The sequence below is a fragment of the Cupressus sempervirens genome, chromosome 4, assembly GCF_028749045.1.
Source record: "Cupressus sempervirens isolate cs-2001-9-10 chromosome 4, ASM2874904v1, whole genome shotgun sequence".
Taxonomy (NCBI): Eukaryota; Viridiplantae; Streptophyta; class Pinopsida; order Cupressales; family Cupressaceae; genus Cupressus; species Cupressus sempervirens.
The window spans coordinates 331,005,642-331,029,921 of NC_143121.1; the positions used below are offsets into that span (position 1 = coordinate 331,005,642).

At 38.4% G+C, this 24,280-nt stretch overlaps 1 protein-coding gene across 1 annotated transcript in view; it reads right to left on the reverse strand.

Moving 5' to 3' along the window:
- The window catches only part of ALDH22A1 (aldehyde dehydrogenase 22A1), a 194,195-nt gene that overhangs the window by 12,082 nt on the left and 157,833 nt on the right, over positions 1–24,280 (reverse strand). The window lies entirely within an intron of this gene.

Here is a 24,280-nt window from a genome sequence, read left to right on the forward strand (position 1 = left end):
ATCCTAGATGTCTTGGGGTTTACCAAAGGCCAATTCCCAAATAAATATCTAGGCATCCCCCTACCTCTCCTTCTAGGCAGGGGGGAGTTTAGGAGGATACATTCAAATAGGTGGATCAAAAGATTACTTCATGGAAGTATAAGTGGCTATCCTTAGCAAGTCGACTTACTATGCTAAAATCAGTTTTGATGGTCATTCCCATTTTGAAGATGGCTTGCCTAGATCTTCATGGTGATCCCTTATCCCATCTACAAAAAGGCTGAAAACCTTCTTTTGGCAAGGGTCGAATGATAAAAATAACAAGCTCTATTTACATGGGATAAGGTATACATATAGGTGTGTATGTGACAGATTACTTGATCATCTCTGAGACTAACCAGCTAGACTTTTGGTGGAAATTAGATTGGAATTATGACATACCTAACAATTTCAGGGATAGACTTAGGGAGATTGTAGACTCTAGAAGAGTAGTTCTTAATCATAGATAGGATAAGATAATCTGGAATGGTTCCCAATCTGGAATGTACTCCATGAAGTTTGGATATGAGATTCTATATAACTCCAATGAATTCCCTATATCCAAGATCCCTGTTGATTTGTGTTGGGGGAAAAGTTGTCTCCCATCAAGATGGGCCCTATGCAAAAAGGATTCTGAGACTCTTGATCATGTTCTTCTTAACTGTGAACTCTCCTCCCATTGCTAGACCTGGCTATTAAATAAGTTAGGATGGCATTCAGCCCTCCCCAATAATCTGGCTGACCTCTTCCTAAGTTGGCCCAAACTCCCTCTTAAAGACTCTTATGGATGTCTTTGGTCTGCAACTCCCCCATTCCTCATATGGGAGATCTGGAAAGAAAGAAACCGACAATTTTTCAAAGACAAATCAACGGAGTTATCTCAATTCTTGGTCAAATTAGAAGTAGGCATTGTCGAAATAGTAAATAGATTCCTAAGGCTTCAGAAGGGTGCGTATCAATTTACCACCAAGGATGATAGAATGCGTAATAAGTGGGAAGGCTTAATGTTACCCAATTTAAAGGATAATGTCAAAGCCACTATGCCAAAGGAAAGAAGTGTGAGTGGAGGCCTCTAGAGGTAACACGGGGTAACCTCAACTTCGATGACGCCTCTAGAGGTAACTTGAGGCCGACAAGCATAGGATGTTGCATTTAGAATTGGGAAGGGACTAGAATTTCTTCTATTGCAAAATCGATTAGGGTCACAACCAATAATATTGCAAAATCCCAAGCTCTTTTGGAAGGTTTGAAAGAATGTAATAGGCATAAGATTGGGAACTTAGAAATCGAAGGAGTCCTCTATAGTTATTAATGCCATAAAGAAAGGCATTACTCTCAATTGGAAATTGGACAATCTATTGCAACAATCAATTTTTTTCCTTCGTAACATTAGACATTATGTGGCTAACCAGAGGCTGATCACTTAGCTAATCAGGGGTTAGAAGCAAACATGATCATTATTGGTTGATGTTCAAGTATAATGTCTTAAGGGTAGAACCCTTTCTCTTTTAGGATTTTTTTCCTTCTCGTTAACATAATAATCATTATTATCTATTATCCCTTGTCTAGGAATATGTAGTGTCTTATATCTCTTCTTCGAATACCATATCAATCATCAGTGTTTGAACTCCCCTTTGGAACTTTAATCGAATAAGCCTCTTGATTTCAAATCTATTATAGATTGTTAAAAATATTCAGTCGTTCTCATTTTCCTTCTTGACCCTTTCGTATCGCTCCTAGTATTGCTTTGTACTTCTAAGGTGATTGACACATTTTGTAATCATTATGTTATAGCAGCAAATTAGTTGAGGAGAAGTCTATAAGTATCCCAATAAAGGCTTAATGATTATATCATTTAATCAAGCTAACCTTGATCTTGATCAGGATATGTTGTACAGGCTATGCTGGGAATCTCTATTTAGAAAGGATACTAAGAAGGTTGGATATAAGGAAGATTTTCATATTTATGTAATACACCCGAAAAAAGGTGCAGTTTTCCTTGTAATCCTATTTTGTAACATTATTGGGGAATGTCCCAAGCACTTATGACTGTAAACTGGGAAATGAAACCCTTTTAATCTTGTAATTGTGTTAAGGACTTATGTCCCGGGCTAGACTAGAGGATTTCTTCTATGTTCTTTCCTACCAGTGCCCATTTGAACGAAGATAGTGTAATTTTTTATATTAATAAAATTAATATGGCTCTGGCCTTTTACCGATAATAAAAACAAAAAGTTAAATAATGTATATAAATAGGCATTATTCATGTTTTCACGTGAAAATTTAAAATTTCCATATATATTTTAAATCTTCCCTACTTTAGGCAAGAGCATACAACACAATGGTAACTTGTGAGCCTCTTATATGGGAGGTCTTGGGTTCGAGTCTATTCGAGCTTAACACGTAATAATAATTAATTACAATAAAATAGTAATAACTAATCAAGGCTTGGGGCCTATTACCAATCAAAAAAATAAAAATAAAAATAAATCTTTCTTATTTTTTATATAGCTGTCGCTATTGTCATCGCTTACCATTTCGTACTTTTGTAAAAGAAAATCTATCTGAAAAACTATGGTAACATAGATTTTTATGCTTTTTCCCTCCAACACTACAAAATACTTTTTTTTAATATTCATCCATTTTTCACTTTATGATGTTATTTTTTTTGGCTCCATTTAATAAAATAGATTAATTGTTTCCAGCAAACTTATGTCGTAAGGTACCTTTTGGATAACTTAAAAAATTATAATTCTATTATTTTGCTACAAATCCTCCCTTCAGCCTACAAGGGATAAAAATAGATTCGAGCTCCTCTAATTTGGCTCAACTCAAAAGTGGGGACATTATGCTTTAGTTGGATTTGGTCCAATATATTTAAGATATAGAATTCAAATGTATTTGATGTGGCTCCATGTCTACAGTAAATGTTGATACAAGTATGGTATTCACGGAGTAGTGTAGCCTTCAACTTTGCTCTATTTAGTTCTAGGATAATAACATATCAATCATCTCATGATGCATCTCTTTTTTTATCAGTAATATCAGATTTTGTTAATAACAAAGAGGACCCAAAAAAGGGGGACCCCAAAATTTTTGGGGCGATGATGTGAAAACCCCAGAACACCTGGCGAGACCACTGGTGAAATGTTCCTGAACGCTTCAAGAATAAAATAACTTAGAACAAAAATTTCAGGATGGCTTATCCGAAAATTTACTTAAGGACGAGCACTCAACAAGGGAAAGAACTCTCAATTTGATACTTAGCATCCTGACCATAAGTTACTCATGTGTGTGCAAACGATATATTCCCCACTCAACAAGAACTTGATAATCTCTCAGATCCATTGAACTCAGCTATTATAATATCCTTACTTCAAAAGCAACCTGGATAGAGCCCCGCTGTCAATCAGGCATCTATAGCCCCGACAGAGTTATCGTTGTGGCACCACAATCACGATTCTACCTTTAGTGATTCTTTTTATAGCACCGATAGAGATGATTGCACACCCTTGAACCAAATTTCATCTTTCTTTTCACTTTAATACTATCTTTTCTCTTTTCTCATGATATTTCTCTCCTTTTTTTTTTCTTTTCAATCTTTTGTTTAGCTTGCAGGCAATGAAGCTTGCTAAGGGTTTGGAAGACCATAGTGGCACTGAAGCAAGTGTATGATTTTACTAAGTCCAATTTCACTTCAAAACACCAAGAACTCAGAGCAATTAAGTGTGACTAGAATGTTGTAACCATGTCAAAAGATAACTTAGGAACCTTTGTCAAGTTTGACCCCAAATTTAGTACAAGTCCTACCATATACTAACGATTAAGAACATCCTTTAATCTCTAAACCTTGCCAAATGTAATCAAGAAATGAATAAGACAAATTCCGTTTTGTCACCAAAAATGTAAAATCTACCACATGACAACATGGACCCCCTTTGCACTTCTTGCAAAGGCCCAAAACAAAAACTGTTCTCCAACTAAGGGAAGCTAAAAGATCCTAAGTCAAATGACTTGATGCAAATCAAATTGAGCTCCCTCACAACGCCTAAACTAAACAACTAAAAGAAAACTACTCTAACCAATTGAAAGGGAAACTACTTTAACCTTTGGGCCAAATGGTCCAAAACAAACTCTACTCTAAAGAATGGAAAGCAAACTAACTACTAACCGAAAGCAAACCTAAACTATGTACAAAAAAGGGCTCCAGACGGAGTCCTAGGCTTGGAAATAATGCTTGAGGAATTGCCCATTGATTGGCAGTGGGATGTCCTCACTAGTGAGTGTCTTAAGTCTAGACGCATTATCCCCAGTAATTTATTAAATCTAGAAAGGACACTTCCATAGTTTGTCAAATTTATCATGTTGTCCTTTCTTTTCATGGGCTTTGTCCCAATATAAGACCAAGTCAGAGATCCTGAAGGTCTTGTTTTGCGCTTTTCTGTCAAACCAATGCTTTACTACCCCTTGATGTTTTGCAAATTTTTCTAGGGTTTCGTCTCTTTTTTCATCTAGCTGCATCAATTGAGCCAACCTAACTTGGACTTTGCCTTCGTTCTCATCATAGTACTCATGTATGAACCTTAAAGTTGGAATTTTCAATCGAATTGGGACTACAAGGTCTTGTCCATAAACCAAATGATAAGGACTGATTCCTATGGACTTTTTAACTCTTGTTCTATCTACCCACAAAGTGTATCTCAATTGTGTGTGCCAATCTTTTAGGTTCCTATCTAAAAGTTTTCCGATCACAATCAAAAGGTTCTTGTTTGTAGATTTTGCTAGGCCATTCCCCTGGGGATAGTAACCTGATGAAAATTTTAAAATGATCACGTGGTCGAATGCCCACGTATGAAATTTCAAAGAAATGAAAGCAGAACCATTATCACATACAAAAGCACGACACCCAAACTTAGTACTGATTCTTTCCTCTAAAAATTTGATGACAATCTCAGTAGTGCAATTCTTGAAAGCTTGAGCTTCTGACCACCAAGTACAGTAGTCAGTTGCGGTTAGAATATACTCGTGTTGCGCCGAGAAAGGTGGATTTAAAGTCAAGTCCCCACATTGCGAAAGGTCTCATCTCAATAATTGGTCATAAAGGCATTGTTGGATTTCTTTCTCTCTTTGTCGATGTCTGGCAAACATGACAAGTCTTTACATGCTCGTATCTTTGAACCAGGTTGGCCAATAGTATACGGTTCTCAGTATCCAATGTGTCGTAGCCAAATCCAATCCATGCCCTATTCCTCATTTATCATGAAAATTGTTCCAAAACGTTTCTAGCTTCTTTTCCAACACATCCCAAATATATCCCCTCATGATTCTGCTTGTATAACAATACTCCTTGCAACATGTATCTTTTGCTCTTGAATCTCAATGCTCGCTTTTGTACTAGATTCAAATGTGAAGGGCACCGGTGATTTAACAAATATTTGATTATGTCTTGATACCATTCATTGGGGTGCACATCCTCTAATTCATAAACTTGTTGCACAAGTCTAGGTCCCTCTGATGCCACGGTCTGCGTCAATTGTTGTCCTCTGACCAATTTCATCTGTTGAATTTCTATCTCATACTCTTGGATAGTGGCGACCCACTTGCCTCTTCTTTCTCCAAGTTCGTTTTGCATTAAAACAGTCTTCATTGCAATGTCAGGCACAACTGCATGTACTTTGCTTCTCAAGATGTAATGCCTAAACTTCTCCATCGCCTTCACCAAGGCATAAGCTTGTTTTTCCACATTTGGACAATTTAATTCGGTTTCCCTAAAAGGTGCACTCATGAACGCTATCAGATGCTCTTCGTCTACCTATTCTTTTCTGTTAAAATGGTCGCACACACGTGATCAGAGGCGAAAGAATACATATTAAATGGTCTCTTATAATCTGGGCTTACTAGAACTGGTGCATTAATGATAGCCTACTTTATTTCTTCAAATGCCTTCTTTGCTGCTGGAGTCCAATCCATCTTTGCATCTTTCTTTAACATGTCATTCATCGGCTTTACAATCTCAGCGAATACGGATATGAACTTTCTCACGAAGTTGATCTTTCCAAAGAATGATTTGAGTTCTTTCTTGCTAGCTAGTACGCCAAGTTTGGAAATTGCCTCCACTCTCTTTGGATCTATCATGATACCCCATTCTCAAATTACATGTCCCAAAAGTTTCCCCTTGGTGACTGCAAACATACATTTCTTCGGATTCAAAGAAACTCCGAACCTTCTACATCTCATTAAAACTTTCCTCAAATCCAAAATGTGATCTTCTCTATTCTTTAAAAATACTGTTATGTCATCCATGTAAATGATAATGCACTTGTCTTTTGAGTCCTTGAAAGCATAATCCATGGCTCTTTAAAATGTTGCACCTGCGTTGATCAGGTCGGAAGGCATCCTTACACCTGTGGATACTAACTCAATTATCGATGTGATTTCCTAGTAATCACATAGGCGGCCTTGTGTTGTTCATTCAAGGATAATTTGGGTTTTGGGATGATGGTGATGATGCTAGGTTTGTAAAATATACGAGTGCCAAATAATGTTGTTGGTGGTGACGATGAGGGTGTGTTTACCAATCATGTTTCTCCTTACTTCCTTCCTCAAAGCTCCAAATACTGAACTACTCAGTGCCCTACTCCTACTCCTATGAATGGAAAGATTAGCAAATGGATGGGGATCAAATCTAATGAAAGCTAACCAGAGGTTCTAACTCTATAGATGCAATGATTCAAGGGAAAAGACTAGTTTACCATGCAAGGCTTCCTAACAAGCTGCTAGGATGCTAGTGGCTTAGTTATAGATCCCTATCAAACATCCACTAATATCATCATCTTCTAGTTGATCGAGAATATCAAGGCCTCTCCATCTAATTGCTCTCATCATGTTCACTGACAAAAACTAACTTTCTCACATGAAAGTCATCTTGGGCATTGGCCCAAAAATATTCTATAGTAGTAACATGTTTAAATGTATTTCCGTGAGATGCATTGATAAGACCATTAGGATCGAATCCTTTCCTTGCTCTATACCATCCTAGATGATACCATTCTAATTCTTTCTCCGCAACTACAAAGGTGACAGGATTGGGCCAACTATCATTGCCAATTCCAAACGAGAAGGTAATCCCTGTCTCACCATTAAGTTTCATTATTTTATCATAATGCTCAAGTTGTCTAGCCAACTCCATCAAAACTACCTTGTCGGGTGGGTACCTTGGAAGTCTCTTGGGACAAATTGTGCTTCCTACTACTCTAATATAAGTGAATTAAGGAAATTGGACGAACCAACTCCCATACTCTTAACTTTTGCTTATGTTTCCAATGAGAGCCTCTTAGCAGGTGTCCCTTGTAATACCCTTAGTGTCTTCATGGCAAAGGCATCACAAAACATCTTATAATCTTTGGTGTTGTGCAAACAAAGTTGTGGATAACACTCACGCACCAAACATTGCCCCGACCCATTGCCAATTACTCCAAAGGCCTCAAGTCCAGGATTTTCATACAATCTTGCAATTAGATAGAAAAGATAGGACCACATATAATGTTGCGCCTATGTTGATCAAGCCGAAAGGTATCCTCTTGTATGCAAATGTTCCCCACTCTGTGATGAAAGCTATCTTCAATCTATCTTCTTCTTCAACAATCACTTGATTGTACCCCGAATATCCATCCATAAATGACATCATCTATGCTCCATTTGCAAGACCTCATCTAGTGATAGCAATGGATAATTATCCTTTTTCTGATGCTCTGTTCAAATTCTTGAAATCGACACATAACCTTATTTCTTTGTTTTTCTTCCTAATTGGGACAAGATTGGCAACCCATGTTGAATGCCTCACAAGGAAGATGATTCGCGCATTTAGCAGCTTCTTTACTTCTTGGAATATCAATGGTTCTAACAAAGGATTGACCGGCCTTTGTCGCTGCCTGAATGGCTTACTTCTTTCAATGGAATTGTATGTGTGATGATGGAAGGATCATATGTTTTCAAATCTTCATATCCCCAAGCAATTACATCTAGGACTTCCTTCATCAAACTCGGAATATCCACCTTTTCCTTAGGTGTGCAAACTTTCCCAATATGAACTATTTTGGGACAATCATCTGTTCCCAAATTTACCTTTTCGCATTCATCACCCCCTATGGGTTGATATTGCACTTTGTTGAATTTGTCCATGTCAATATTCTTTCTAACTCAATCATTCCCTTTGGAATTGTATTTGTCTTCAAGCTCATAATTCCTTCTAAATCAATCTCTACTTCTTCATCCACTTCACCATCAATGATTTGTGTTGTGAAGACATCTATATTGGTCAAGAATTTGAGGATATGTCTATCATCTTCAAACACCTAGAAGTTCTTGACATTTACTAGTACTGATGGGACCGATGCTAACTCGACCCTAAATTTCTTCAAAGCTGTCCAACTTAATTGGTGCTAGTGAGCTTGCAGCTTGTGCGAGGGCATTAACCACTTCATCGTTTGTTTTATAGCTAAAGTTGATATTGAAGGCATCAAAGTCCTCTATCAAATCCCAAACTTTGTTTCTATATCTCTTCAATCTCTTGTCATGGCAAGCGAACTTTTGCTTTATCTGCTCAATTATGTTGATGTCAGTTTTGTACCACTACATAACATATAGCAATTGAATACTTGATATGGAATATCAAACACTCAATTCCTCTCTTGAAAAGTTAATACTCATGAAGACATGAGAAAAACTCCAATGTTCCTTACACCTGTGGATACTAACTCAGTTATATCGATGTGATTTGCTGATAATCACGTAGGTTACGTTGTTCACTCAAGGATAACTTGGACTTTGGGATGATGGTGATGATGATGGGTTTGTAAAATATACGAGTGTCAGATAATGTAGATGGTGGTAATGATGGGGGGTGTGTTTACCAATGATGCTTCTCCTAACTTCTTTCTTCAAAACTCCAAATACTAAGCTACTCATTGCTCTACTCCTACTCCTATGAATGGAAAGATTAGCAAGTGGACGGGGATCGAATCTAATGAAAGCTAACCAGCGGCTCTACCTCCATAGATGCAATGATTCAAGGGAAACTAACTAGATTACCGCACAAGACTCCCTAACTAGCCACTAGGATGCTAGTGGACTAGTTTATAGATCCCTATCAAACGTCCACTAATATCAACATGCAATTATCCATCTACTTCTTACTCATACTTAGCAACCTTCTCAAAATAAAATCTACTTTAACAACTTCAAAGGAAATCTAACTTTAACTATTGGAAGTAGAAACCAGGCAATAACACCAAATGTTCTTAATCACCACGCAAGCCACAACAATGATAAAGAGAAGCGATTTTGCTATAATCTTAGCAACAATTTTCTTTGACCCTTTACAAATGACAGCAAATGGCCTTATATAGAGGCCCAAAATTACAACCAACGGTAGAGATTAAGAAGCAAAACCAAAAATTCAGATTGGATCCTAGAAACCCTAATTACGGTTGCCACCCCATCGGCCAATGAGAAGATGTCACCTCATCAATGCACTAATATAAAAAAGGAAAAGTGGTAACCAATGAGAAGGCACCAAAATGGTAGCCAATCAAAATCAAACACCTATCCTACCCAAGAAGAATGAGAATTTGCCACTTGGGCTTACATCAAATGATCTTCTAATATAGTTCTATCCTTTTCTTTCATCCTTTTAGCCAAAGTGATGAACTTGGCTAGCATGTCATTGACTTCCTTCATGGGAGGGCAAAGTGTATGCTTCATCTTGAGCTCGGCTGAATTCATCATGTTGCTTGTTGCTTGCAGTGTCTTCTCATGATCCTTTTCATATCCAATAAAGGCATTGAGGGAGGCAAGGGTGCCTAAATGTTTCTTCTTGATGGCAACCTTCCCCAACTCGTCCAATCTTGATCCAAACTCTGTCTCATTGATGCTCTCCTCTTGTCCACTTGAATTATCCTCTTGGCTTCTTGCCTCAATTATGCTCTCCCTTGACAGTGCTACATTATGTTTCTTTGCTAGAGGTTCTTGATGTTCTTTACTTTTCTCAACCTCCAAATTTCTCTTCTTGCTCTTAACTATTCTTTGCTGCTAGCTACTGCCCCCACATTTTTGTTCGACTAACTCCTCTGGACTTTCCTCCGGTTTCATCTTCTCATAAGTAAGACGTACCTTCTAACTTTGTAATCCCCTTAACTTCTCATTGTTACCATGACTTGATGTGTAGATCCATTGTCCTTGTAACTGCCTCCAAGGAAGGATCCTGATGATCATCCCAATCCACTGGATTCAACTCCGTTCCATCCACTGTATCATAATCTTCTCTTAGCACATTTTCATCACCTTCTAGTTGATCGGGAATATCAAGGCCTCTCCATCTGATTGCCCTCATCATGTTCATTGACAATCTTGAAAACGCTAGCTTTCTCACATGAAAGTCATCTTGGGCATTGGCCCAAAAAACTTATTTAGTAGGAACATGTTTAAATGTATTTCCGTGAGATGCCTTGATAAGACCGTTAGGATCAAATCCTTGCCTTGCTGTATACCATTCTAGATGATACCATTCTAATTCTTTCTCTGCAACTGCAAAGGCGACAAGATTAGGTCAACTATCATTGTCAATTCCAAATGAGAAGGTAATCCCTGTCTCACCTTTAAGTTTCATCATTTTGTCATAATGCTCAAGTTGCCTAGTCAACTCCATCAAAACTACCTTGTCGGGCAGGTACCTTGGAAGTCTCTTAGGACATACTATGCTTCCTGCTACTCTAATATAAGTGAATTGCAGAAATTGGATGAACCAATTCCCATACTTCTTAACTTTTGCTTATGCTTTCGATGAGAGCCTCTTAGCAGGTGTCCCTTGCAATATCCTTACCATTTTCATGGCAAAGGCGTTAGAAAACATCTTAAAATCTTTGGTGTTGTGCAAATGAAGCTATGGATAGCACTCATGCACCAAACATTGCCCCGGCCCATTGCCAATTACTCCTACGGCCTTAAGTCCAAGATTTTCATACACTCGCAATTAGATAGTAAAGATAGGACCCCATATAGAATTGTTTTCAATTTTGCACGGTCCTAAGTTGTAATTCTAAATTTTCGTTTATGATCCTAACCCAATCAAATCTTCTTTTTCCATTTTCAATTTCATCAATAAAAAAATACATCTAGTTCTCGAATTGCATACCTTGAGTTAAGCCCGTGATCTAGCTGACACAGTGAGCTTTGATGTATCCTAAAATAACTTGGCCACCTGATCCATCATTATCACTGTCATGCCTTTGTACTGGGGGATATTAAATGCTTATTCGACCACTTGTCTGTCGATGTTGGCTAACACTCTCTTCCCTTCATCAAAAATGATGGACTTGGTAACAATATCAAACCGGGATGCACACTCCATGACCAATTCTGGAGAAGGTAAGGTAGGAGGGAAGGTCGCCATGTGTACAATTCTACTTTTGTAGATTTTCTTTGCCATGGGAGATTGTCCTTCAATCTGTCCTTTAACTGGACCATGTTCACTGTAACAATATTGGTATCACTTATTCGCCTCTTTCGAGAAAAAGGTGCTCTTAGGCATCATGTCTTCCTTGTCTTTTTTCGTGTTCATTCCCTTTGGGTTCTTGCTTGCACTAACATCTACCATCCTAAACACTTATTTTTGCCCCTTCATTCTAAGTGATATGGACTACCCTTATCAATCTCCAACCATCTTTCTATCGATAGAATCTAGCTTATTTCTGCCTCACCAAGTCCTATCCCTACACTTATCAATCTCCAACCTTCAACCTAGGGATGGGACTACCACTTATTTCTGCCTCTTTGTTACCTTAGGATGGGCTACACTTATATCTCCCAACTGCAACCTAAGGTGGTCTCGCTTATTTCTGCCTCGCCAAGTGTCCTATCATGAAATCTACACTTATCTCTCCAAACTTCAACCTATCAATGGGATGATGAAGTGGTGGATAATGAATGCAAGAAGAATATAAGGCAAACAAACCAAGCAAGAATAAGAAGTGGAATCTACCTTTAAACCAATCTTCACCTCTAAAATGAATAGAATTTTATCTTAATTTTGTCTTTACCAATAATCGGGCTGTCTTTGAATTTGGATCAAATTCCGAAAATTTCAAGCCTCCTTGCAAACAATGATGCCCTAGCAAAAATTAGAACTTTGACCTCCTTGAAATTGCCCACATTTGCAAAAATCAAACCCTTGGATCACATAGCCTCCTTTATCAAATAAAATCACCCAAATCTAGTGCAGAAATTCGTAGCTTTTGGAAAGAAAATCAGACTTCAAAAAATCGCCCAAGCTAGAGGAAATTCAAATCTGCTCCAAAATCGCCTAGGGCAGTAATTTGCCCAAGATAGAACAAGAAAAATGCCACCAAGCAAGGAAAAATCTGCCCAAATTAATCGCCCAAGTCTGCAAGCTGCCCTTCTAGAGAAAAATCACTCAACACATGAGGACGAGGAAGATGGAATGAGATGAGAGAGGGGGGAGCCCCTCTTACACCAAAATTTCCATGTCCCTCCAAGCTGGCCGACTTGCCATGGAGGAAAGCAAAATTAACTTAGCATCTTTATTAATGGCCCAGATTTAAATGTCATGCTAAAATTACTTAGCTCAAAGTGAAATTAACTCATTTAATTGCTAAATTTGATCAAAAATTGCAAAATAAAACAAGGAAAGCCTAAGAGATGTCAAAATTTTCATTTAAAAACCGTTTTAGCAATTAAAATATCATTAAAATTGAATTTAGCAAGCTAAAATCAATTTTCAATTCCAAATTACCAATTTCTTTTGACATTTAAAAATCTCCTAAGCAATATTTCAACATATTTAATGAGATTTTGCAATTTAATCCACTTTCAATTTTGTAACTTAATCCACTTTCAATTTTGCAATGCAATTTAATTTTCTAACCAAAATAAATCATTTTTCTAGCATTCAAAATTGATTTTCCAATTTTAATTTCACTATCAAAAATTTCTCCCTTCCCTAAAAAATTCAAAGATTTTCCAAAACAATTAAATCTTTAAAAAAAATCATTTTGAAAATGCTCAAGACTATACAATTATTTCCAATTTCCAATATCCATCTAAGTCCAAAATTTTGCAATTTTATCCTATCGAATATTGTTCTAACCAGTGTTACGGGACTTGCCGATTCATGCCAGGACTCTGCGAGTCCGAGGCAGAGTCCATGTTTCTGAGGCAATCTGCCTCTGGACTCGGACTCAGCCGAGTCCTGGCAGAGTCCACGTGGACTTGCCGAGTCCTGGGCGAGTCCAAAGCCCAGGACTCTGATTTTTTCAATTTAAAAAAAACAAATTTAATTTTTTTTTTAAAAAAAAAATTTAAAAGATAGAGATTTCCATAAGATGTTTTTTACAATGTATATGAATTCTGAAAATGATGTGGCATGTCAAGAATCTATTAAAGATTGAATCTTAAATCTTAAATCTTCAACTTTATATTATGTTATTCAATTTTTTCCTTCAAAAGTTTGTTATTATACTTGTATGATTTTCCGAGTCCTGGCCGAGTCCGAGTCCGAGTCCGAGTCGGATTTTGACTTTCCGAGTCAGAGGCGAGTCCGAGTCCCGTAACACTGGTTCTAACCATCGAAAAAAATGTTGCTTTTGAATTTTGTTTGGGCTAAGGATAAAATTCCCTGTTCTAGAAAATCAAGTTCTGCACTAAGTGAAAAAATAAATCTAACCACATCCCTCTTGGCCCGAAGGCGTCCATAGTGTAAAATTTTCAAATCGAAAACTTTTGGACAACTCCAAAAAATTTGATAAGGCAACTTAAAAATTTGCAAAAAATCCACGAAAATTGCCAAGGCTTGCCTGAAAAAGTGGGTCCCCAAAAATTTTGGGGCGATGGTATGAAAACCTCACAACATCTAGCATCAACCCTAAAAAATGTTCCTGAACATTTCAAGAAATAAGTAACTTAGAACAAAGAATCTTAGGACGACCTATCCGAAAATCTACTTAAGGACAAGCACTCAACAAGGGAAAGAACTCTCAAGGTGATCCTAAGCATCTTGACCATAAGTTACTCATGTGTGTGCAAATAATTGATTCCCCACTCGACAAGAACTTGATAATCTCTTAGATCCATTAAAATTAGCTATTATAAATAGCCTTACTTCAAAAGCAACCAGTATAGAGCCCCGTTGCTAGTCGAGCGTCTATAGCCCCAACGGAGTTATCGTTGTGGCACCACAATCATGGTCCTACCTTAAGTGATTATTTTTATAGCACCCGTAAAGATGATTACACACGCTTGAACCAAATTTCATCTTTATTTTCACTTTGATACCGCCTTTCCTTTGTATAAATTCTTTTGTTTCTTTTTTTTTTTTGATATTTCTCTTTTTCTCAATCTTTTGTTTGGCTTGCGGGCAAAGAAGCTTGCAGAGGCTTTGGAAAACCACAGTGGCGCTAAAGCAGGTGTATGATTTTTACCAAGGTCAACTTCACTTCAAAACACCAACAACTAAGAGCAATTAAGTGTGAGTAGAATGTTGTAACCATGTCAGAGATAACTTAAGAACCTCTATCGAATTCGACCCAAATTTAGTACAAGTCCTACCATGTACTAACAACTAACCAAATCCTTTAACCTATGAACTTTACCAAATGCATTCAAGAAATGAACAAGATAGACTCTATTTTGTCACCAAAAATGTAAAATCTACACACGTCGCCCACAAGTGATAACATGGACCCCCTTTGCACTTGTAAAGGCCCAAAACCAAAACTACTCTCCAACTAAGGGAAGCTAAAAAGATCCCAATTCAAATGACTTGATGCAAATCAAATCGAGCTCCCTCACAACACCTAAACTAAACGACTAATTGGGTAACCCTTTTGTTTGATCCCAAAGGCGTGATTCCCAAACCTCTACAAATATTCAAAGGCATGACATTACTCGATGCTCCTGAGTCTATCAAACAATTATGGAGAAGCTTCCCAAATATCCTCACTAATAGCAGGAATGGGGCTGGCTCATCTTTCCCTTGATAATATACCACTGGCGTCTTATGTACTTGCTTCGGCTTTACTCTGAAATCTGTCAGTTGAACTACCTCTTCTTTCTTCACTGTTTCCTTATTATTTACCGGGTCTTGACTCCTTTGAGTCTGTGGTTCCACCTATGTTGATCCTTGAGCCACACAAAATGGATGAGGCCCTAGTTGTCTGTTGAAACTACTAATGTCGCCATATGCAATCTCTTGTGTAGAGTTCTCTATCTCTCTGTATGAAATCCCTTGAGATGAATTCGAAGTGTTCCTTCGTAGGATGTCTTGGATCACATGCACTGAAATAAGAGGAGGCCTCCCTTGAGTGTGTGTTATTGCACTTTGAGTGTGAGACCCTTGTGATTTCTTATCCTTCAAACTATTAAGGAATGTATCTCTAATCTCCGTATCTTCAACAATTCAAAAAAAGCAAGACTGATTTTGATCTTCTTTATCTCCTCTATTACACTTTGTCCTAATTTTTTCAACGCATCATTATTCACAACATTGTTTCTTGCTCTTCCTCTATTTGCCTCTTGTGTTGATTGGACATTCTGTGATCCTTGAACATCTTGATTGTTATGTTGCATACTTTGTGTTCCACTTCCACTATTATGGTTACCATGTTTGTATTCGGGTGCATCCCTTGAAGAATTTGGTACGTTACTTGCATTCGGGTGCGGAGGTGTATTGAAATTGTTTGGAGGTATGGAGGACATGAAGTGTCCATCATTCCTCTTATTGTTCCTCTGATAAAACCTTGCATTGCTAGCCGGTTGCTGAAATGTTTGGTTTCCACCTGTCCCTTGAACTAGAACAGTGTTGCTCAAAGGTGGGAAAGAATTCGTCCCATTGTTATACCCATTTTGATCTATTACCTCGCTAATTGTCTGTTGGCTGACTCGGGAGGAAATCTCTCTTGGTGTTCTTCATATGCTTCAAATTCTGGTGGAAATGAAATCTCCTCAAAAGTCAAGCATTAATTGTATCCCGAGGATGGGAAATTTCATACCCTGTGACCTTCATATCTTCTTGGTTGTTTGACTCATCTATTATGTTCTGAAACAAGTCAGATGCCCTCTTGAACTCAGCACGTCCTAACTCCGATTGTTGATCAATCTCATGGAATCTGCAATATTTAGACATGGCGGACTCGGCAAGAAATATTCTACCCACCGGCCTACTATCCGCTAAGGCTTGATAATCCAGTGGCGACACCACATTTCCATTGTTTGGGCATGTGTTCCACGTCCTCTTTTGGTTAGACTGATAGTTATATCCTTGATCTTGCCGCTGGTTGTTAACTTGATGATTATTATTGTCATAGTTCCTTTGATATCCACCACCTTGGTTGTTTCTTTGATAGTCTCTATCTTGATAGTTCCTTTGGTATCCACCTTCTTGATGATTTATTTGATACCCTCCTTGATAATTACCTTCATGATTTTGATAATTATTTCCTTGATTGTTTCTATGGGAACTTTGGAGTTGATTGTTTTGATTTCTCAAATAAGCAACTTCTGTAGACGACTTCTTGACTTGCTCGATCAATTCCTTCATTTCATCCTTTTCTTCTTGTGTTCTTGTGGATGAACTTGCACTTTGCAGGTAAACTAGTATCGATGGTGGTGCCTAAGACAATGGAGGTCCCGGATGTATCACCAATTGATTTGTACGTGCCTGGTAAGTAAGTTCTGGAACTGGATTATTCGGATACCTACCACCACTTGGGGGTTCCATTCCTTGTTGGCCCAATTGCTTCCCTATTTCAATTGCTTTAGTATAAGCTTCATTCAACGTCATGGGAGCAGAATTCACCATCCTTGTAAACATAGTTGTCTGACTATCTAAGGCATTGTAATATGCTTCCAAAGCACCTACCTCCGTCATTGTGTAAGGGGCTTGCAATCTCGTGTAGGCTTTGTGGAAACAATTGTTGAAGGAACTTATTGACTCTTTATCATGTCTCCTAATGTCCACAAACATCCTATGCAACTCCAATGGTGTGGTGGGCATGCCGAATTTCACAATAAACACTTCCCTGAGTTGAACCCATCCTGTTATAGATGACACTGGCAAATTGACAAACCAATAGCAAGGGTCACCCCCCAATGAATAAGGGAAGAGCTTGCACGCTACATCCTCATGTTGAATCCTTCTGTTGCATAATGCATCTTCAAATACTTTGATATGCTTCTCTACTATACGATTAGGGTTGTTAAAAAAAAACTTGGAGCAGAATCCCGTCGGATTCTTCGGCAGATCATGATAATTTTGCAACAAAATGGGTGAGGCATTGTCTTGAATCCATGATGGTTTAGCCATCGCCGCTTGATTGACTTGAGCTTGACCTGGTTGACTCGAGGAGCTAGCCAAACTTGGAGTATCAGCTACCCAACGATTCCTTGATTTCTTATGAAATTCTAACACAACTAAATCCTCTTCTAAGTGTGGTGTAGATCTCAGTATCCTTTTCCTTCTATCAGATTGCAATTTCTCAAATCTTTCAAGGGAGAAAGACCCAATTCTTCTATCCAGCTTGACTATAGTTCAAACCCAATTGATTTTCCTAATTTAAATTTTCCCCAAGAAGAGCAGCCTGAGCTTGTCTTCATGCTTTCCTTTCTCTTTCAAGCTTCCTTTCTTGTTCTCTTTGACTTTCCAACCTTTTCTGAATTCTCCATTCAATAACTCGTGCTTTCTCTTCTTCTTGATTCAATACGTCAACGGTGTCTAGGTATTCTCACTTTCCTCCCAAGCACTTGAGCACAAACTAGCTACAATATGGTCTTGGAGTGTTCCCCAAGTTGCTCTAGGTTGATTTGATCCGGGAAGCACCATTCTTCTTCATAATTGAATACCGACGAACCCTCAAACAAAACACTTTCAGGCCCTCCTAGCACCAGATAATGTTGATTGCGCAAGGAGGGTATGTATACCAGTAGTGTTTCTCATTTCAAAAGTTGTTCCTAGAATGAATTCCAATTCAGCCCTCTTTCTAGTACTAGATAATGTTGATTGCGCGAGGAGGAGGGTATGTATACCAGTCATGTTTCTAATTTCAAAAGTTGTTCCTAGAATAAATTTCAATTGATGTTGATGTTAGTTTTGTACCACTACATAACATATAGCAATTGAATATTTGATATGGAATATCAAACACTCGATTCCTCTCTTGAAAAGTTAATACTCATGAAGACATGAGAAAAACTCCAATGTTCCTTACACCTGTGGATACTAATTCAGTTATATCAATGTGATTTGTTGGTAATCACATAGGCAGCCTAACAAGGATAACTTGGACTTTGGGATGATAGTGATGATTTTGTATGAGTCCCAGATAATGTTGATGATGGTGCTGATGGAGGGGGGTGATAATGTTCTAATGACTTTTACCTTCCTAACTTTCTTAGAATGATATCTGACTACTCAACTACTTGCTATACTATTACTCCTCTGAATGGAAAGATTAGCAAATGGACAGGGATCAAATATAATGAAAGCTAACCAGCGGCTCTATCTCCATAGATGCAATGATTCACGGGAAAAAGACTAGTTTACCAAACAAGGCTTCCCAACAAGCCACTAGGATGCTAGTGGCCTAGTTATCGATCCCTATCAAACATCCACTAATATCACCAGGCAACCATCCATCTACTCTTACTAAGGGACACCTACTAAGAGGCTCTCATTAGAAGCGGAAACAAAAGTTGAGAAGTATGGGAGTTGGTTCATCTAATTTCTCCAATTCACTTATATTAGAGTAGCAGGAAGCACAGTTTATCCCAAGAGACTTCCAAGGTACCCACCTGACAAGGTAGTTTTGATGGAGTTGGCAAGAGAACTTGAGCATTATGACAAAATAATGAAACTTAAAGGTGAGATAGGGATTACCTTCTCGTTTGGAATCGGCAATGATAATTGCCCCAATCCTGTCGTCTTTGCAACTACGGAGAAAGAATTAGAATGGTATCATCTAGAATGGTATAGAGAAATGCAAGGATTTGATCCTAATGCTCTTATCAAAGCATCTCACAGAAATACATTTAAACATGTTCCTACTATAGAAGATTTTTGGGCCAATGCCCAAGATGTCTTTTATGTGAGAAAGTTAGCTTTCTCAAGATTGTCAATGAACATGATGAGAGCAATCAGATGGAGAGGGCTTGATATTCCAGATCAACTCGAAGATGAAAATCTACTAAGAGAAGATTATGATATTAGTGGATGTTTGATAGGGATCTATAACTAGGCCACTAGCATCCTAGCGGCTTGTTAGGAAGCCTTGCATGGTAAACTAGTCTTTTCCCTTGAATCATTGCATCTATGGAGGTAGAGCTGCTGGTTAGCTTTCATTAGATTGGATCCCCATCCATTTGCTAATTTTTCCATTCATAGGAGTAGGAGTAGAGCTATGAGTAGTTTAGTATTTGGAGCTTTGAGGAAGGAAGTAAGGAGAAGCATCATTGGTAAACACACCCCCATCATCACCACCATCCCAAAACCCAAATTATCCTTAAATGAACAACGTAAGGCCGCCTACGTGATTACCAGCAAATCACATCAATAACTGAGTTAGTATCCACAGGTGTAAGGAACATTGGAGTTTTTCTCATGTCTTCATGAGTATTAACTTTTCCAGAGAGGAATTGAATGTTTGATATCCCATATCAAGTGTTCAATTGCTATATGTTATGTAGTGGTACAAAACCGACATCAACATTATCTAGCGCTAGAAGGAGGGCTGAATTGGAATTCATTCTAGGAACAACTTTTAAAATCAGAAACACTACTAGTATACATATCCTCCTCGCGCAATCAACATTATCTAGCGCCAGGAGGGCCTGAAAGTGCTTTGTTTAAGGAATTGTTGGTATTTAACTATGATGAAGGATGGTGCTTCCTAGATCAAATCAACCTAGAGAAACTTGGGGAACACTCCAAGAAAATATTGTAGCTAGCTTGTGCTCAACTGCTTGGGAGGAAAGTGAAAATACTAGAGAGTATCTGGACACCGTTGACGTATTGAACCAAGAAGAAAAGAAAGCACGAGCTATTGAAAGGAAAATTCAGAAGAGGTTGGAATGTCAAAGACAACTAGAAAGGAAGCTTGAAAGAGCAAGGAAAGCACGAAAACAAGCTTAGGCCGCTCTTAAGGAAAACTCAAATTAGAAAATCAATCGGGTCTGAACTATAGTCAAGCTAGATAGAAGAATTGGGTCTTTCTCCCCTGAAAGGTTTGAGAACTTGCAATCTGATAGGAGGCAAAGGATACTAAGATCTATGCCAAACCAGGAAGAGGATTTACTTGTGTTAGAATTTCATAAGAAATCAAGGAATCATTTGGTAGCTAATACTCCAAGTTTGGCTAGCTCCTCAAGTAGTCAACCAGTTCAAGCTCAAGTCAATCACGCAGTGATGGCTCGACCACCATGGGTTAAAAACAATGCCTCACCCATTTCATTCTAACAATATCATGATCTACTGAAGAATTTGGTGGGATTCTGCTCCAAGTTCTTTGTTAATGACCCTAATCGTATAGCGGAGGAGCATATCAAAGTGTTTGAAGATGCATTGTGCAACAGAAGGATTCAACATGAGGATGTAGCGTACCAACTTTTCCCTTATTCATTGGGAGAAGACCCTTACTACTGGTTCGTCAATTTGCCAGTGTCATCTATAACAGGATGGGTTCATCTTAGAGAAGCTTTTACTGCAAAATTTGGCATGCCCACCACAACATTGGAGTTACATAGAATGTTTGTGGACATTAGAAGACACGATAAAGAGTCAATAAGTTCCTTCAACAATCGTTTCCATAACGCCTATACAAGATTGCAAGCCCCTTACACAATGCAGGAGGCAAGTGCTTTAGAAGCATATTACAGTGCCTTAGATAGTCAGACAGCTATGTTTACAAGGATGGTGAATCTTGCTCCCACAACGTTAAATGAGGCTTACACTAAAACAATCAAAATAAGGAAGCAATTGGGCCAACAAGGAATAGAACCTCCAAGTGTTAGGTATCCAAACAATCCAGTACCACAACTTACATACTAGAGACCTACAGATTAGTTGGTGGTACATCCAAGACCTCCATTGTCTCAGGCACCACCACCAATGCTAGTTTATTTGCAAAGTGCAAGTTCATCCACAAGAACGCAACAAGAAAAGAAGGAAATGAAGGAATTGATTGAGCAAGTCAAGAAGTTATCTATAGAAGTTACTTATTTGAGAAATCAAAACAATCAACTCCAAAGTTCCCATTGAAACAATCAAGGAAATAATTATCAAAATCAAGGTGGAAGTTATCAAGGAGGGTATCAAAGGAATCATCAAGAAGGCGGATACCAAAGAAACTATCAGGATAGAGACCACCAAAGAAACAACCAAGGTGGTGGTTATCAAAGGAACTATCAAAATAACAATCATCAAGGGAATAGCCAGCCACAAGATAAAGGATATAACAATCAGTCTAACCAAAAGAGGACGTGGAACACAGGCTCAAACAATGGAAATATGGTGTCACCACTGGATAATCAGGCCTCAACGGATAGTAGGCAGGTGGATAGAATATTTCTAGCCGAGTCCGCCATATCTAAATATTGCAAATTCCATCAGACTATTCAACATTTGGAGTTAGGATGTGCTGAGTTCAAGAGGGCATCTAACCTGTTTCAGAACATAACAAATGAGTCAAACAACCAAGAAGATATTAAGGTCACGGGGTATGAAATTGTCCCATCCTCGGGATATGATCAATGCTTGACTTTTGAGGAGATTTCATTTCCACAAGAATTTGAAGCATATGAAGAACACCAAGGGAGATTTCCTCCCAAGTCAGCCAAAGGGCCAATTAGTGAGGTAATAGATCAAAATGGATATAACAATGGGCCGGATTCTTTCCCACCTTTGAGCAACACTGTTCTAGTTTAAGGGACAAGTGGAAACCAAACATTTCAACAATCACCTACCAATGCAAGGTTTTATTAGAGAAACAATAAGAGGAATGATGAACCCTTCACGTCCTCCATACCTCCAAACAATTTCAATACACCTCCACACCTTCAAGGGACAAGTGGAAACCAAACATTTCAACAGTCGGCTACCAATGCAAGGTTTTATTAGAGAAACAATAAGAGGAATGATGGACCCTTCACGTCCTCCATACCTCCAAACAATTTCAATACACCTCCACACCCCAATGCAAGTAACGTACCAAATTCTTCAAGGGATGCACCCGAGTACAGACATGGTAACCATAACAATCGAAGTGGACAACATAGTTCTCAAGAAAGTACGCAACAAAACAATCAGGACGTTCAAGGATCACAGAGTGTCCAATCAACACAAGAAGCAAATAGGGGAAGAATAGGAAACAATGATGTGAATAATGATGAGTTGAAAATATTAGGGTAGAGTTTGAAAATATTAAGGTAGAGTGTAACAGAGGAGACGAAGAAGATCAAAATCAATCTGCCTTTGTTTGAATTGTTGAAGATAATGGAGATTAGAGATACATTCCTTAACAGTTTGAAGGATAACAAATCACAAGGGTCTCACACTCAAAGTGCAATAACGCATAGTCAAGGGAGGCCTCCTTCTAACTCAGTGCATGTGATCCAAGACATTCCAGGAGGGAACATGACATATTCATCTAAAGAGATTCCATACATAGAGATAGAGAACTCTACACAAGAGATTGCATATGGCAACATTAACAGTTGTAACAGATAGTCAGGGCCTCAAACAGTTTATGTGGCTCAAGGATCAACGCTGGTGGAACAACAAACTCAAAGGAGTCAAGACCTAGTAAATAATAAGGAAACGGTGAAGAAAGAAGAGGTAGTTAAACCAACAGATTTCGGAGTAAAGCCAAAGCAAGTATATAAGATGCCAGTAGTTATCAAGGGAAAGATGAGCCAACCCCATTCTTGCTCTCAGTAAGGATATTTGGGAAGCTTCTTCATAATTGTTTGATAGATTCAGGAGCATAGAGTAATGCCATGCCTTTGAATATTTGTTTAAGTTTGGGAATCACACCTTTGGGATCAAACAGAAATGTTACCCAATTGGATAAGATCGAAGTGTCGATGGTAGGTGAGCCACATAGCATACACATGCAGTTGGCATCTGATCCAAGGATGGAACACATGGTAGATATTTCAATGGTAGATGTGGCTGATACCTATGGATTGATCCTAGGTAGGCATTGGGCCAAAAGGTTGAATGGATACATGGCAACTGACTTTTCTCACATGTGGCTCCCGTGGAGAGGACTGGCCAACCAAATCAAAATCAATAGCACCCCAAGGTTGAGATTGACAGTTACTAAGTATGCGGAATCAAATGAAATATTGTTTGCAGAAACAAGTATGAACACATATAGACCTAAGAAGACAGAAGTGTTGACAATGAATATCATAAGTGAAGGAAGGGATTCCCCTGAGATCCTGATTGAGTTGGATCCAAAAACCTCATCAAACAATGATGAAGGCATGTTCAAGAATTTTAAGAACTTTGTGATTAGAACTGTACAGCAAGGAGTAGAGTTGGGTAACCAAACATCAGTAAGAGACTTGTTATTGCCAAACTGGTGCAAAATCCATAGTGCCTTCCATTCAGAACTATCCTGCACCTTGTGCACAGTTGCCTTAGAACAAGTAGAGAAGAGAATCCTAGGGGTACTAAAACAAGATGATCAACATGGCAAACAAAGGCTTGAAACTTTACAAGCTGATCAAGCAGAAAGTAGCATGATGGGTGAAACAAAGAACCAAATTACACCACCCAACTTGGAAATGAAGAAAAGTAATGAAATAGACAAATCCAAAGGTTCCCAAAAGGGGTATCAAGAAAGTGATGGAGTATGGACTCTAAGGTTCGGTGGTTCCAAAACTAAGCAGGGAGCTGGGGCTAGATTTGAGTTAATCAGCCCGACAGGGGCAACATATTTGGAGGCACATGGATTGCAATTCCCATGCACTAACAATATGGTAGAATATGAAGCTTTGAATTTAGGCTTGTTGTGTGCTATCAAGAAAGGTGCCAAGGTACTTCATGTACTCGGAGATTCATAATTAGTAATTGAGAAGATAAAGCAAAAGTTCGCTTGCCATGACAAGAGATTGAAGAGATATAGAAACAACGTTTGGGATTTGATAGAGGACTTTGATGCCTTCAATATCAAGTTTAGCTATACAGCAAACAATC